We start from the raw sequence: 16,558 nt of genomic DNA, 5'->3' as shown, positions 1-16,558 counted from the left end.
AGGTGACCACACACAGTCTACACTGCCGGCAACGGGACGTTGTGTAAGTATAACAAAACACACTACGTGTTCTCTTTTCTTCTTTCTCTGTTTGGGACTGGGAATTTTATTTTTTTTTAAATATTTTTTATTCATTTCTAGGAGAGAGAGAGACAGCGTGAGCAGGGGACGGTCAGAGAGAGAGGGAGACACAGACTCTGAAACAGGCTCCAGGCTCTGAGCTGGCAGTCAGCACAGAGCCCGACGCGGGGCTCGAACCCACGAACCGTGAGATCATGACCTGAGCAAAAGTCGGACGCTTAGCCGACGGAGCCGCCCAGGCGCCCCAAGGGACCGGGAATTTTAACTGACATAGGAGGTCTTAACCTTTGCGAAAGGTTAAGGGTAGCTTTTGCTGTAAGGTCACATTCTGAGAACTGAACGTGGAAGTGATTGGCGAACCACAGTCTTCCAGGAACTCACAATGCAGAAAAGGGTAAAGTTTCCCCTAAACCCCAGCCCTCCTCCCCACTGGATGTCACTGCAGCCGGATGATGGATGTGCGGGGCTGGGTGCCCCCAGGGCCCGGGGTCAGGTCACCACGGCTGCACGGCTAGTGCCTGTCGCTCCCTCCCAGGAGCTAGTTTGGGCCCGAACGTGCAGCTGGAGACCCGGGCACTGTCTTCTCTGTCCTTTCCCGTGTCGTGTTTCTGGACGACCGCTGCCCGTCAGAGCCTCGCCTTCCACCCGTGGGATAAACTGTGCAGGACAAGAAACGTAGGGGGAAGACCAGCCTCCTTCCCTTAAAGACGAAAGTAACACAGTTTGTCAAGCAGACTTGCTAAGCAATTCCTGCGTCTGCCAGTGGTGATGGCGGTGATGGCGGTGATGGTGGTGGTGATGGTGATGATGATAATGAAGATGATGATGGTGGTGATGAAGATGATGATGACGGTGATGGTGATGATGGTGATGATGGTGGAAGATGGTGATGATGGTGATGGTGATGAATATGATGATGGCGGTGATGGCGGTAATGATGGTGCTGATGGTGGTGATAGTGATGATGGTGATGGTGATGATGATGGTGATGGTGATGATGATGATGATGATGGTGGTGATGGTGATGATGGTGATGGTGATGATGATGGTGATGGTGGTGATGATGGTGATGATGATGATGATGGTGATGATGCTGCTGAAGATGATGATGATGGTGATGGTGATGATGATGATGATGATGGTGGTGATGGTGATGAAGATGATGGTGAAGATGATGGTGATGAAGATGATGATGGTGATGATGGTGAAGAAGATGGTGATGGTGATGATAGAGGTGGTGATGGTGGTGACGGTGATGATGATGAAGATGATGATGATGGTGATGGTGATGATGATGATGATGATGGTGGTGATGGTGATGATGGTGATGGTGATGATGATGGTGATGATGCTGCTGAAGATGATGATGATGGTGATGGTGATGAAGATGGTGATGGTGGTGATGATGGTAATGATGATGAAGATGATAATGATGGTGGTGATGGTGATGGTGATGATGCTGGTGCTGCTGCTGCTGAAGATGAAGATGGTGGTGATGATGGTGATGATGGTGATGGAGATGCTGATGATGATATAGTGTCACTGAAAACAAGCAAAGCTACAAAACTCTGTCACAGTGACTCCCATGCCCCACATTCTGGGCCAAGTTCTGGGACCACAAGTTTGCTCCTCAATCTGCCATAGTCAGAGTTCTCCACAAAGAAACACAACTACTTGAATGTGTGTGTGTGTGTGTGTGTGTGTGTGTGTGTGTGTGTGTGAAGAAACAGATTTACCTTAAGGAACTGGCTCCCGTGACTGCAGGCCGGAAGGTCTGCCAATCTGTGGCGCAGCCCCACAGGCTGGAGACCCAGGAAGACTTGATGGTGCCGGTCTCGTCTGAAGACCCTCCGGAAGCAGAATTCATGCTTGTAATATCTGACTCGGGGCGGGCGGTGCTGGTATCTTGCGTCGTCAGGCTGGCGTCCGTGGGGCATGATGCAGTTTCCCAAAGTCCTCATGGCCCTGGTCCCTTGGTTGTATCAGCAAAGGAGGGCGGAGGGGAGAGAGGAGATGCCTTCCCGTGATGGCGGCGGGGGGGCGGGGGGCGTGCTGACCGGTGGGTTGGACGGATCCTCAATGTCCACCTCCCAAAAGGAGCAGATTGGCCACAGAGAGCTCTGTCAGGGCCATAAAGCCAGGCAGCGACGCTGCGGGGTGTGCTTGTGCGGGAGTCAATGGACGTGTGGTGTGTGTTAAGGGGGCCCACGTGGGGGCACCTGGGTGGCTCACTGGGTTACGTGTCCCACCCTTGATTTCAGCTCAAGCTGTGATGTCACAGTGTATGGGATTGAGCCCTGCATTGGCAGCTCAGAGCCTGCCTGGGATTCTCTCTCTCTCTTTCTCAAAATAAATAAATAAGCTTTAAATAAAAGGGGGGGCACGTGGAAGAAATTTTGAAATCACGTGAGCCCTGAGTCCCTGGAACACCTCGATCACAGTCTGACGCAGCAGGTCAGCTGGTCCGAGGGTCTGCAGGCCGAGCAGCCCCAGCGGGGGTGGGACTCTGGGCACCCGGTGCATGGGCCACTCTGGGGGAGCGCGGGTCAGATTCACACTATCGCTGACGGTCAGGTCAGATGTCCTGCCTCCCCCCACCCCCACCGTGAGAAGGGGCACGACTGGATTTCAGGCGCGGGTGCTGGGGTCGGGGACTGTCATCACAGAGGATCACAGCACACGCTTCTGGGGGCACCGAGCAAAGACGGGAGGCGTGGGTTTGAGCCACAGGTGGCAGGAAGGGGACGCTCTTGCGTCGAGGGGGCGGGAAAGAATGTCGAGAGAGCGATTTGTGCAGGAGCCCACTGCTCAGCTCCCCGCGGAAGCTGAGGCGACGGCTGGAATCGGATGGAGAAGTTTTCGGGTTCCCGGCAGGAAACACGCAATTATCAGCTCCTTACAAATGCAGTCGCTTTGCACACGACCTCAGAGGGAGGCCCACGGTCAAAGGACGGCACGGGGTTGAAAGCACACACACACACTCCTTTGCACACACACTTGTGCTCACCCACAAGCACACCCCCCAGACACACACACACAAGAGGCCGAGGGTCGCAGGCAGACAGTGGGGATTCCCAAGCACCTGCCACAGCACGTGACAATGGGCTGTGGCTCCCCCATGAAGAGTGATGAATGCTCAGTGCACGGAACAGCATCAAATCAGGAACAGCAGCACTAAGACCAGGCGGGGAACCTCCCAGAGAGCAGAATCCGGAGGTAGGATGCTTGGAGGGGGGCCCGGCGAAGCTGGCTCTCAAAACTCCCCACGCGCTCAGCCTTCCGTCTGTCAGTGCTGTGATGATGGGTGTCGAAATCCCAGCCGACAATTCGCTGCGAAGTCACCTGGGGGAGCAGGTGAGGGGGTAGAGGGTCAGGACAGTGGGCGGGGGCTGTGCACGGGGCCTCAGGTGTGGCCCCCTGTGCAGAAGCCTCAGCCCTGCAATGCTGATTTTCACCAACAAGGGAGTCACCCTGACCCTTAGTCTCTTCGTTGGGAAACGGGAGGCTATTCCCGCTTCCTGCACTGCCTGGTGGGGTCCATTCGATTCATACGACAAAACTCTGTGTGTTTCACTGTGGGAAGTGTTGAGGATGTCCCTTGATCTCTCGCCCCCTTTGACTCCTGGGCCATCAGTTCTCTCTCCGTTATTGTGAAATCACCAGCTCCGCCGGGGCCCCGCTGGGTCCCCCACCCCCAGCCATGCCGGGAAGCTTCCCCCAAACCCTCAGCAACAGCAGCACCAGGACTCACCTGCCTGGTTCCCACGTCGTGGGGTCATTGTCCTTTGTTACATGAACTCCAAAAACTTCAAAATCGTTGTTTTATGTTGTATAGGGGTGAATGGTACCCGCCCCCCAAGACATGTGCCACCGACTGGAACCTCAGAATGGGACCTTATTTCACAAGAGGCTGTTTGTAATTATAGTGACTTATGATGAGCTCATCCTGGACGAGGGGGGCCCCGAATCCAACGACAGTGTCCTTGTAAGAGACGGAGGAGGAGACACAGACGCNTCCTGCCCCGCCTGGGTCTCAGGGGTCCCGCCCCCGGGTCTCACCCTGGCCTCCAGGCTGGGAAATGATAAAATCCTATTATTTTGAGCCTCCCAGGTGAATACGTTGTCACCACCCCCATCATAAACTGACACATGCATCGTCTTCTTTGCCCTTGTTTGTGTCAGACGCGGGGGTCAGCTGGGGGTCAGCCGGGGGTCAGCCGGGGTCAGCCGGGGGTCAGCCGGGTTCCCACGACCCGGTCTCCACAGGCAGCAGGCGTCTCTGGTTCCATCTTCACCGTCCTCTGCGAGAAGGTCGCACGCCCGCATTCCTGAGGGCCCCTCCCCCCACAGCGCCCCCGGTGTGGACTGTTTATTCGGTGATGCTCCTCTCGGCCTTTCCAGAAACAAGGCTGTGTGTTTCCTGAGCCCCCGGACGGAAGCCCCGAAGGGCAGACGGAGGGATTCCCCCCAAGAACTCAGCTCTAAGATGAATCCCAACCCCGGGGTGTCGTCCGTGGCCCGTGGACGTGGGGAGGGTGACATCTTTCCTTGGCGTCACACGTGGCCGGAGGCAACGACGGTGTGAGAGATACGGGCCTCGTCTCCTGGCTCCGGCCGGGACGCCCCGTTTCCTCCTTCACAACGAGACACGTGAGTGTGCAAGGGCCTTCTGTTCTCCTGACCTCGGGTTCCCTCTGAGCTGACGGCCGCCGTGGTCTCTGCGTCTCCTCTGTTCCTTTTCTTAGAGGCAGGAACAGGCGTCAGCAGGTCGGTGGGAAGAAGCCAGAAGCTCGGTGACGAGTGAGGAAGACGGGCCCGAAGCCACAGCCCAGCTTCACTGGAGGCACGTGTGAAGCCACTGATTACGTCAGGGTGTGCGAGACCGTCTCCACTGCTGGCACGTGTGATGCCTCTGATCGTGTCAGGGTGTGCGAGACCGTCTCCACGGCAGGCACGTGTGATGCCACTGATCGTGTCAGGGTGTGCGAGACCGTCTCCACTGTAGGCACGTGTGAAGCCACTGATCACATCAGGGTGTGCGAGACCGTCTCCACTGCAGGCACGTGTGATGCCTCTGATCGTGTCAGGGTGTGCGAGACCGTCTCCACGGCAGGCACGTGTGATGCCACTGATCACGTCAGGGTGTGCGAGCCCGTCTCCACTGCGGGCACGTGTGATGCCACTGATCACGTCAGGGTGTGCGAGCCTGTCTCCACTGCAGGCACGTGTGATGCCACTGATCGTGTCAGGGTGTGCGAGACCGTCTCCACGGCAGGCACGTGTGATGCCTCTGATCACGTCAGGGTGTGCGAGCCCGTCTCCACTGCAGGCACGTGTGATGCCACTGATCGTGTCAGGGTGTGCGAGACCACTGAGGGGAGGCTCAGAGAGTGAGCCATTGGGGGCACGGTGACAAAGCAGCCCATTTGTGGAAGACAGGTGTGGACAAATCGCTCCTGTGACTGTTCCGCAACACAAGGGATGGGTCTCCCGTTGCGCCCGGAGAACCCAACGTCGTGACTTTGCGTCGACCACAAATGACAAACGTCCGGCTGGGAAAACAGAGAAGACTCTTCTGCGCCGTAAGCTATTCCCAGGGAAGAGTGTTTCCTCGACGTTGTGCGTAGTCATTACGTTGCAAGGTGCTGACTCCACAGGCCGTGGGAGGGAAGCGGCTTAGCGAATGCAGTAGACCGTTGGCGTGTTCACGGCGCCACGCAGGGGACCTTGATGGCTTTGTTTCCCAAGGCTCTTTGCTGTGGAGACCTACTCGGGGACTCGCTCCCGTCCTCGACCTCAGCTTCGGAAGCTCATCCTGCAGCCCCCACGGATGGAAACCCGCCCGTTTTCTCAGCCGGAAGGCACCAGAATCTCCAAGCAGCCACCCAGGGCCTCCTAGAAGCAAGACTGCCCTCCGGGAATCCAAGGTCTCCTTCGATGTCTCTGGGTCATGCGCCTTCAGGACTTTGATTCTCTACTGTTTTCCCTCCTTTCCAAGAGGCAATAAGCAAAGCGGGGCAGGGATCTTGACTTTCAGCGACGCACTTACGTGTATGGCCACTCGTTGGACACGTCCCGCCACCCACGCTTTGACCTCGTGATGATGAAATTCCAATTCCTCAGGAGGAAGGCAGCTTCATTATTTAAAGTCTTAATATTCAAGTTTTTTTTTCAGAGTGCCATGAAATACATTCCTTTTCCTTAGAAAGTCAGCGGATTGAAAAGGACAAATAAATAGAAGCGCCCGGGGACGACAGTGGGGTGCGTGTCCCACTCTTGATCTCGGCTCAGGTCATGATCTCGCGTGAGACTGAGCCCCACGTCGGGCTCTGTGCGGAGTGTGGAGCCTGATTGGGATTCTGTTGTCTGTCTCTCTCTGCCCATCTCTGACTTGCTCTCTCTCGCTCCAAAAAAAAAAAAAAATTATTAAATAAAATTTTTAAAAAGCTGAAATAAATAACTGATACGTTGGCTGTCGAAAAGACCTTTCTCTCCCCATCGAATGGCGTTGGCACCCTCGTGGAAAATCACCCGACTGGTGGCTCAGTCCGTTGACTGTCCAACTCTTGATCTCGGCTCGAGTCATGATGTTGGGCTCTGTGCTTGGGAGCCTCTGTTCCTCTCCCCCGCTCACTCGGGCTCTCTCTCTCCCTAAAATAAAAAATAATAATAATAAAAGGAAACCAATGGGCCCCCAATGGCAGGGTCTATTTCTGGACTCACAATTCCATTCCATCCGTGTCTAACCGGATGGATCCAAACCACGTTCCCTTGGTGACCGTAGCCCCTGTGGGAAGCAATGAAATCAAGAAGCGAGAGTCCTGCGAACATGATTCTTCTTTTCCAAGACTGTGTTTGGGCGCCTGGGTGGCTCAGTCGGTGAAGCGTCCGACTTCGGCTCAGGTCGTGATCTCACGGTTCGTGGGTTCGAGCCCCGCGTCGGGCTCTGTGCGGACAGCTCGGAGCCTGGAGCTGCTTCCGATTCTGTGTCTCCCTCTCTCTCTGCCCCTCCCCCGCTCTCTCTGTCTCTCAAAATAAAATAAAGACATAAAAAAATTTTAAAAAAAGAAAGACTGTGTTAGCTACTACCCTGGACCCTTCACATTTCCATATGAATTTTAGGGTCAGCTTGTGAATTCCTGCAAAAAAACCCCACCCCAAATTAAAGTAAAAAAACAAGGCGGTTGAGAACTCACTAGGGATCGCACTGAATCTGAAGTCCGGTCTCAAGATGTTAAGAGTCTCATCTACAGAGTTAAGTCTTCCGATCAAATGTGTGTTGCTATTTACTTGGGTCGTGAGCAACACCTGGTACCTTTCAGTGCACGTACCTTACACCTAATTTGTTAAAGTTATTGCTGTGTGTTGTATTCTTTTTGACGTTATTGTAAGTGGACCCATTTTATTAATTTTCCTTTTTGGGCTGCCCGTTGTAAGCGTGTGGTTTGTCCAGATTTCAAGTTATATTAGGAATTTGTAGTAATGAAAACACTGTGGTACTGGCATAAAAATAGACACATGGGTCAATGGAACAGAACAGAAAACCCAGAAACAAATCTACAGTTATATGGTCACTTAATATCTTGCAATCAAGCCGAATCCATTGAAGTCGATTATCTTCCTTTGCTTAGCACATTTCTTAAGATTTTCTATACATCATTCACCTGCAAATAGCTTTAGTTTTCCTTCTTTCTGAACTTTTACAATGTTTTTATTTTTCAAAAAATTTTTTAAACTTTTGCCTAATTGCCCCGGTTAGATCTGTGACAGAAAAGACATTCTTGTCTTCTTGCTCATCCTAGAGAGGAAGGTTTCTGTCTTCCATTAGCGAGGAAGAGGTGAGCTGCAGGTGCTTAGTCGATGCCATTTACGGCGAAGAGGACACCTTGACCATGANGGTCACTTAATACCTTGCAATCAAGCCGAATCCATTGAAGTCGATTATCTTCCTTTGCTTAGCACATTTCTTAAGATTTTCTATACATCATTCACCTGCAAATAGCTTTAGTTTTCCTTCTTTCTGAACTTTTACATGCTTTTACAATGTTTTTATTTTTCAAAAAATTTTTTAAACTTTTGCCTAATTGCCCCGGTTAGATCTGTGACAGAAAAGACATTCTTGTCTTCTTGCTCATCCTAGAGAGGAAGGTTTCTGTCTTCCATTAGCGAGGAAGAGGTGAGCTGCAGGTGCTTAGTCGATGCCATTTACGGCGATGAGGACACCTTGACCATGAGTCTGTCTGTCTATCAACCTGTCCATCATCTATCCATCCATCTATGCATCGTCCATCCTATCTTTTTATGTTTTTACCTGTCTGTCTGACTATTCATCTATCTATCTATCTATCTATCTATCTATCTATGAGTCTATCTATGTATCTATGTATGTATGATATCTATTTATCCATCCATCCATCCATCACATATCTATATATCCATTCTAGAATTATCTATCAGTCTATCTATCTATCTATCCAGCTATCTATCTATGTATCTACCTATCTATCATATCTATTTATCTATCCATCATCCATCCATCCATCCATCACATATCTATCCATTCTAGGATTATCTATCTATCTATCTATCTATCCAGCTATCTATCTATCTATCTATCCAGCTATCTATCTATCTATCTATCTATCTATCATCTATCTATCCATCACATCTATTTATCTATCCATCATCCATCCATCCATCCATCATCCATCCATCCATCCATCCATCCATCACATATCTATCCATTCTAGGATTATCTATCCAGCTATCTATCTATCTATCTATCTATCCAGCTATCTATCTATGTATCTACCTATCTATCATATCTATTTATCTATCCATCATCCATCCATCCACCACATATCTATCCATTCTAGAATTATCTATCTATCTATCTATCCAGCTATCTATCTATCTATCTATCTATCCAGCTATCTATCTATCGTCTATCCGTTCACCCATCCATCCATTCATTTATCATCTATCCATGTATCAAGCCATTTCTCTTTCTGTCTGTCTATGGCAACGCTTTAGAACTAGGGATGATTTTGCACCTTAGGGGACATTGGACGGTGTGGGGACATTTTTGGTTTTCTGTAGTGGGAACAGGATGCCAGTGGCATCTGGGGGTGGAGACGAAAGATGCTTCTGAAACCCAGGATACTCATCAGAGGACAGTCCAGCCCCAGATGCTGGTGCGGAGCCAGAGACCTGTGCTGGGGGCTTGGGGATACTTGTCTGCCCTTTCAGTCCCTGCAGGCTTCTTTCTCTTCCCTGATGGCCCCGGGGACCCCCCCCAACAGTGTGTCCTTCCCGAGAAAAAGGGAGGGGCCGTCCCCGTCACTCTTCCAGAGGAGGGCAGGGGTGCGGTGGGCGACTCCTCAGAAGCAGGACCTCAGCAAGCTTTCCGGGTGGGTGTCGCTCTGGTCACTTGTGACACCTCTTCCCAGAAGTAGAAGCAGATAGAGACGCATTTCCAAACAGCCTTGCGCAGGATTTCTCAACTTCCTGCCTCCAGTGAGCGCTAGCAAGTGCTTCCTGGGGCCGGGCTCTGGGGCCCTTCTCCTCGGGGTCAGGAGGCCCGGGCTCAGAGTTACCTTCCGGACACAGGGGTGCCGGGCTGCTTGCCGACCGCTGCTCCCCTGCCTGGCAGACCCCTCGTCCCTCAGGTCAGCCTGACGCCCCCCTGCCTCGGGGACCCGGACGCAGGGACAGACTTTCAGTCCCCGAGAAAGTGTGGACAGAGCAGAGCCTGAACCCCGTGCCCCTTTCCTGCATAGAAAGACACTGCTGGCTCAGTATGTCCAGGCTGGACAATGAGCATTTCAGAGTCAGCGTGTCCCCCACAGTCACCTGACCCCCAAGGGAGTCACAAAGGGGGAGATGAGGTCAGGATGCTGCGGCCCCATGCGATTCGTGTCCTGGTGAGTAGGGGCTTCAATAACTATCAGAACCACACTCTGCGCTGACCTCAGGACACATACCCGCTGCCAAGGACGCTCCTCTGTCTCATACGCTGACGTGTAAGTTATGAATATCACATGCTCATGCAATATATGTAGCATACGCATTACTGCAGTGCATGCTGTATATTTTATGTTACTTTATATACTATATATTTTGTCATACATAGTATATATTTTTATGTAATGCGTATATTACATTTCATACATACAGCTTACATTTATATTATATAGTGTATACATTTATACAATAGATGTGTTCACTTTATATATTACATACACTTGTATACATTTATATTATATAGGGTATACTTTTATGTAATACATGTGTTCACTTTATATATTACATACACTTGTATACATTTATATTATATACAGTATACTTGTACGTAATAGATGTGTTCACTTTACATATTACATACACTGTATACATTTATATTATAGAGTGTATACTTTTATGCAATAGATGTCTTCACTTTATATATTACATAGACTTGTATACATTTATATTATATAGGGTATACTTTTACGTAATAGATGTCTTCACTTTATAGATTACATACACTTGTATACATTTATATTATAGAGTGTATACTTTTACCTAATACATGTATTCACTTTATATATTACATACACTTGTATACATTTATATTATATAGGGTATACTTTTATGCAATAGATGTGTTCACTTTATATATTACATATACTTGTGCATATTTCTACCAGTGTATAGTTTTATGTAATAGATATAGTACAGTTTACATATTACATGTTTATATTATATAATGTATACTTTTATTTAATAGACATATTACACTTTGTCTATTACATGTATTTATATATTATGTAATACATGTATTATATTTTATGTATACGACATGTTTATATATCTATATTATATAATGTATACTTATAAAGTTTGTTTAATATTTTGAGAGAGAGAGAGAGAACACATGTGCAAGCGGGAGAGGAGCAGAGAGGGAGAGAGAGAATCCCAAGCAGTCTCCATGCTGTCAGCAAAGAGCCCGACATGGAGCTCAATCCCACAAACCTGAAATCAAGAGTCGGATGCTTAACTGACTGAGCCTCCTTATATAATGTATACTTTTATGAGACAGATATATCACACTTTATATAGTATAGATATTTATACAATATACACTTTTATATAATATTTATTACACTTTATACATTACATTACACATATATGTTTAGGTATATGTGTACACATTAGAAAATATAGATTTTTATATAATATCCATTTTATAAGATATATTTTATATGTAACATATATTGTGTTATTAATTTTTAAATGTTTTATCTATTTTTGAAAGAGTGCAAATGGAGGAGGGGCAGAGACAGGGGGACAGAGGATCTGAAGTGGGCTCTGCACAGACACCGGCGAGCCCACTGTGGGGCTTGAACTCATGACCCTCGAGATCATGACTCGAGGTAAACTCAGATACTCAACCAAGTGAGCCGCCCAGGCGCCCCTGTTNTCATGACCTAAGCGAAAGTCGGACGCTTAACCGACTAAGCCACCCAGGCACCCCATCATCTACTCTATATTTATATGTTTATTTAAAATGTCATATATTCCTTTGTGTATTATGTTTCATTTATTACATCTATGTGTGTATTTATATTATATATGTAATATGCTACATTTTATGTTATATACATATATTCATATATATGTAATAAAAATAGACATTTAGNGTGAGATCATGACCTGAGCCGAAGTCGGACGCTTAACCGACTGAGCCACTCAGGTGCCCTATGTGTTATATATTTTGTAAATAACAGAAATATATGCTTTTATGCAATATATAACCAATTACAGATTTATATATTTATTTAATCGATCATATATACTTGTATTTACTATATTTTATATCTATCACCTATATTATGTGTATATACTTTATGTAATATATAATGTATTATAATGTAGACGCACATGTATATGTATATAACATACACATAATATATTTAAAAACCCAAACTTGAGTCTAATTAGACTCAGGTCTTAGTGAGTTTGCTCAGTTTGCTCCTTTAAGGAATCCCTACACATATTGCCTCTGTGTCAGATCCCCCCGGGGTGTATGAAGGGCAACATTGGGGAGATGGGCCCGGGACCACGGAGCCCGTTGAATCTACTCGGATGAAACGCTTCCACGTGACAACTGCCTGTTTTGGGTCGTCTTTGCCGTTCTTTTACTTTTTCGCCGCAAACTTTGCAAAAACCCTAAGCAGGGCAAGGTTTGCATATTTCACAAGAGTTGATCTGCAACGACCGCCCCTCAGTTCCTGTGTGGACGCAATGCTGACACGCCTGTTACTCAGAACAAGACACTCATGCTTCGAAGGAACCTCCCTCACCCCCGGGACGTCTCCTGAGGCCCGTGGCTGCAGACGGACGTCGCCTTCCGGGCAAGGTGGCACTTTGATGTCTCGAGCGGTGTCTCACTCACAGCGTCGGGCACCCGTGTGGGTCTTGCGGGACGGGACCCATCTGAAGCCCTTCCTTGTTCTGTGGTTTCCAGCGGGCCGGCCGTGGGCGGTCTGCAGGGAGGTCCCCTTCACCCTGGGGACCCGCTCTCCCGGGGTGTCCTGTCCCCGCACCCTCACAGCTGGGTCTCAACTGCCTCTGTCTGCACAGAGCCCAGCGAAGGGGCCACGGCGATGCCTCGAGAGAGACGAGGCAGCCAGGGAGCTCGCAGAGACCTGTACAGGGTGCAGGCTGGGGTCTACACCGCCAGCCCAGCCGAGCGAATCTCTGCTAACAAAGCACCTGGCGGTCCGGCACGCCGTGCGGCTCCGCTGGCTTAGACGGTGTCCGGACGTGGAGGAGGGAGCGCCCGGGCTGCGGGGCACCCCGAAGCAGACACTCTAGGGTCATGCCCTCTCTGTGTCTGCACACCGCCCGCTAACAAGCGTGTCCTGCGTGGCCCTGGGTGCAGGGACCCGGCCTGTGGGCTGCTTGGGCTCCAGCTGCCGAGCCAGGGGACGGGACTCCCTGGGGGGCCCTGGTGAACGGCACAGGAGCGTCATGGGAGGGGTGGGGGGCGTCCCCTCCCAATTCACGTCCACCGGGGACCTCGGAGGGGACGGTGCTTGGAAACTGGGTGTTTGCAGATGGACGGAAGTGAAGGATCCGAGGTGAGTTCAGCCTCCATCGGGGGGGCCCCGAATCCAACGACACGTGTCCTNCGTCCCCATCTCAGCGGCCCCGCCCCTGGATGTCAGAGGCCCCGCCCCCATCTCACTGGTTCCACCCCGCCTGCAGCTCAGCGGCCCCGCCCCCAGCTCAGCGGCCCCGCCCCCACGGATCTCAGAGGTCCCGCCCCATCTCAGAGGCCACGCCCCCTGCATCTCAGAGGCCACGCTCCCGTCTAACCGGCTCCTCCCCCTGGATCTCAGGGGCCCTGCCTGGGTCTCAGGGGTCCTGCCCCCACTGGGTCTCAGAGGCCTTGCCCCCCCGGATCTCAGGGGTCCTGTCCCCCCAGATCTCAAGGGTCTTGCCCTGCCTGGGTCTCAGGGGCTCTGCCTGGGTCTCAGGGGTCTTGCCCCCCCAGATCTCAGGGGTCCTGCCCCCCTGGGTCTCAGGGGCCCCCCCGGGTCTCAGGGGTCCTGCCCCTCCGGGTCTCAGGGGCCACACCTGGGTCTCAGGGGCCCTGCCCCCCAGATCTCAGGGGTCTTGTCCCCCCAGATCTCAGGGGTCTTGCCCTGCCTGGGTCTCAGGGGTCCTGCCCCCCCAGATCTCAGGGGTCCTGCACCCCTGGGTCTCAGGGGCCCCCCAGGTCTCAGGGGTCCTGTCCCCCTGGGTCTCAGAGGCCCCCCCGGATCTCAGGGGTCCTGCCCCCCTGGGTCTCAGGGGCCCCGCCCCCATCTCAGCGGCCCCGCCCCTCCTGGATGTCAGCGGCCCCGACCCTGGATGTCAGAGGCCACGCCCCCACCTAAGCGGCTCCGCCCCCTGGATCTCAGGGGCCCTGCCTGGGTCTCAGGAGTCCTGCCCCCCCTGGGTCTCAGGGGTCTTGCCCCCCCAGATCTCAGGGGTCCTGTCACCCTGGGTCTCAGGGGCCCTGCCTGGGTCTCAGGGGTCCTGCCCCCCTGGGTCTCAGGGGTCCCCCCGGGTCTCACAGGCCCTGCCTGTGTCTCAGTGGCCCTGGCTGGGTCTCAGGGGTCCTGCCCCCCCGGGTCTCAGGGGCCCCGCCTGGGTGTCAGAGGCCCTGCCCCCCCGGATCTCAGGGGCCCTGCTCCCCCGGATCTCAGGGGTCTTGCCCTTCCTGGGTCTCAGGGGCCCTGCCTGGGTCTCAGGGGTCCTGCCCCCCGGGTCTCAGGGGCCCCCCCGGGTCTCAGGGGTCTTGCCCCCCCCAGATCTCAGGGGTCCTGTCCCCCCAGATCTCAGGGGTCTTGCCCTGCCTGGGTCTCAGGGGCTCTGCCTGGGTCTCAGGGGTCTTGCCCCCCGGGTCTCAGGGGCCCCCCCGGGTCTCAGGGGTCTTGCCCCCCGGGTCTCAGGGGCCCCCCCGGGTCTCAGGGGTCTTGCCCCCCAGGTCTCAGGGGCCCCCCGGGTCTCAGGGGCCCTGCCTGGGTCTCAGGGGTCCTGCCCCCCGGGTCTCAGGGGTCTTGCCCCCCGGGTCTCAGGGGTCCTGCCCCCCCCCCCGGGTCTCAGGGGCCCTGCCCCCCGGGTCTCAGTCTCTGGTCTCCAGAGCTGGGACGGGAGGGACTCGCGTTGTGCTCAGCCTCCCGCCTGTGATCTGCCGCTGGCGCCCCAGAACTGCCGGCGCTGATTCTCAGGACACCGGGTGTGCGGGGCGCTGGACGCGTTACGAGGCTGCGCCTGGAAGCCGCTGCGAGGAGAACGGAAAGGACCGTGTGCTGGCGGGACCTGCAGTGTGGTCCCCTGGGCCGGCGTGGCGCCCCGAGGGGGGAGCCCGTCGGCCGTCGGCAGGGGAGACGAGTCGCGTCCCGGGCGGGCGATGAGGAGGGGGGTCGCCTTCCTCATCGTCCCGAGTCCGTCCTCCGCCCAGCCAGGTGGATGGCGGACGCCCGCGCGGCCTTGGCACCTGGGAAGGGGGGCGGATGAGCCCCTTCTGCAGGTCAAAGCCCTGAACCTGCCTGAGGGTTTCTCCTAAGTGTCCTTGTCCTGGAAGAGCCCACGTCAGCCCCTCCGTAGGCTGGACCCCGCCTGGCCTTCCCGGGGGCGTCTGGGTCCTCACCCCGGACCCCCCGCCTGGCCTTCCCGGGGGCGTCCGGGTCAGGGCGTCCACCTCCTCATCCCCTCCCCCGCCTCCGGCCTGTCCCTGGGCAGCTCCACGCAGCCCTCCTGACCCCTCGTCACCCTGGGGTCTCCCGGATCTGGGGACGGGCTTGCCACACTCACCCCTTCTTCCCCTCACTGCCCGATTTAAGGTTTCAGGGTTTCAACCCAGGCTGACCCTCCCCCCCGAACCCCAGTTCCAGAGGCCGCTACTGACCCCTAGTGACCAAAACTTCTCCTCAAAGGGAAAAACACAGCTGGTCCTGGTCTTGCTGGGGTTTCCGGAGCTCCGAGCACTGGAGGGGGAGGGGCCTGATCTGGGTTTAATAGTAACCCCCCCCCCATTCGTATTGAATCCTAACTGCCTGGGCCGTTGCCCCTTTGTGGAAACAGACGTAATGGATGCAGAGACCTCATTAGGGTGGACGGGGCTGGGGGGGCCTTGCAGGAGCAGAGAAGTAACTTCGGGCACAGTCTGCATCCGGCACGCCCTGTCTTGGGGTTCCGCGGGGAACCCACACGCCTGACCCCCAGCGAAAGCCCAGGGTTCCCTGTACCCCGCGACGGAGAAGCAGGCAGCTCCCACCCTGGGGCCACCTCGCTGACGTTTCCCTTCCAACCTCCCTCTTTGCTGCCCTCCGAAACGGGGATGCGCCCCTTCTTCTGGGGGGGCAGCGTGTTGCATCCTGGGGTACTTCAGCCTCACTGTTGAGAGGCTCATTCCCTATTTGGGGTTCTCTCTGCCCCAGAGGCAGTGCGCGCTGCAAACAGACACGCTTGGAAAGGCGGTGATGAGGGGGTCCCGCGGTTTGTGGGGGGACCGGAAACACCCCAGCCCCTCCCCAAAACCTTTCCGGGTCCCAGTTGTGGGGGACGAGATCCCTCCCCTCCCCGAGGTCTTCATGCTTAGTTAGAAAATCTTCTAAGTTGGAGACTCTTAACTAGTTAGAGACTCTTACTTTGAAGTGACGGTGGGTACTGGATTATTTGGTCTCCGTCCGTTTTCTTATTTTACCCAAATAGCTGGATCTGGGGGGAAAGTGCCCTGGGGGACCCGCAGATTTTCCTGGGGTCTCTGCTGCCACCTGACGGCCGTACTTTGTGCTCACGGACGAGGGGCTCAGGGGACCTGAGAGGTCAGGGCTTTACAGGTGGTAATATATCATCACATTCAGCGGCTTAAAGGAGGAGGAGTTCATCCACCGTTCATCAGAGATCCGGCGGGGCCCTGAGACCCGGGGGGGCGGGACCC

The sequence above is a fragment of the Crocuta crocuta genome, unplaced genomic scaffold (genome assembly GCF_008692635.1).
Source record: "Crocuta crocuta isolate KB4526 unplaced genomic scaffold, BGI_CrCroc_1.0 scaffold221, whole genome shotgun sequence".
In the NCBI taxonomy this organism is placed as follows: Eukaryota; Metazoa; Chordata; class Mammalia; order Carnivora; family Hyaenidae; genus Crocuta; species Crocuta crocuta.
This window is presented reverse-complemented; position numbering follows the sequence as displayed.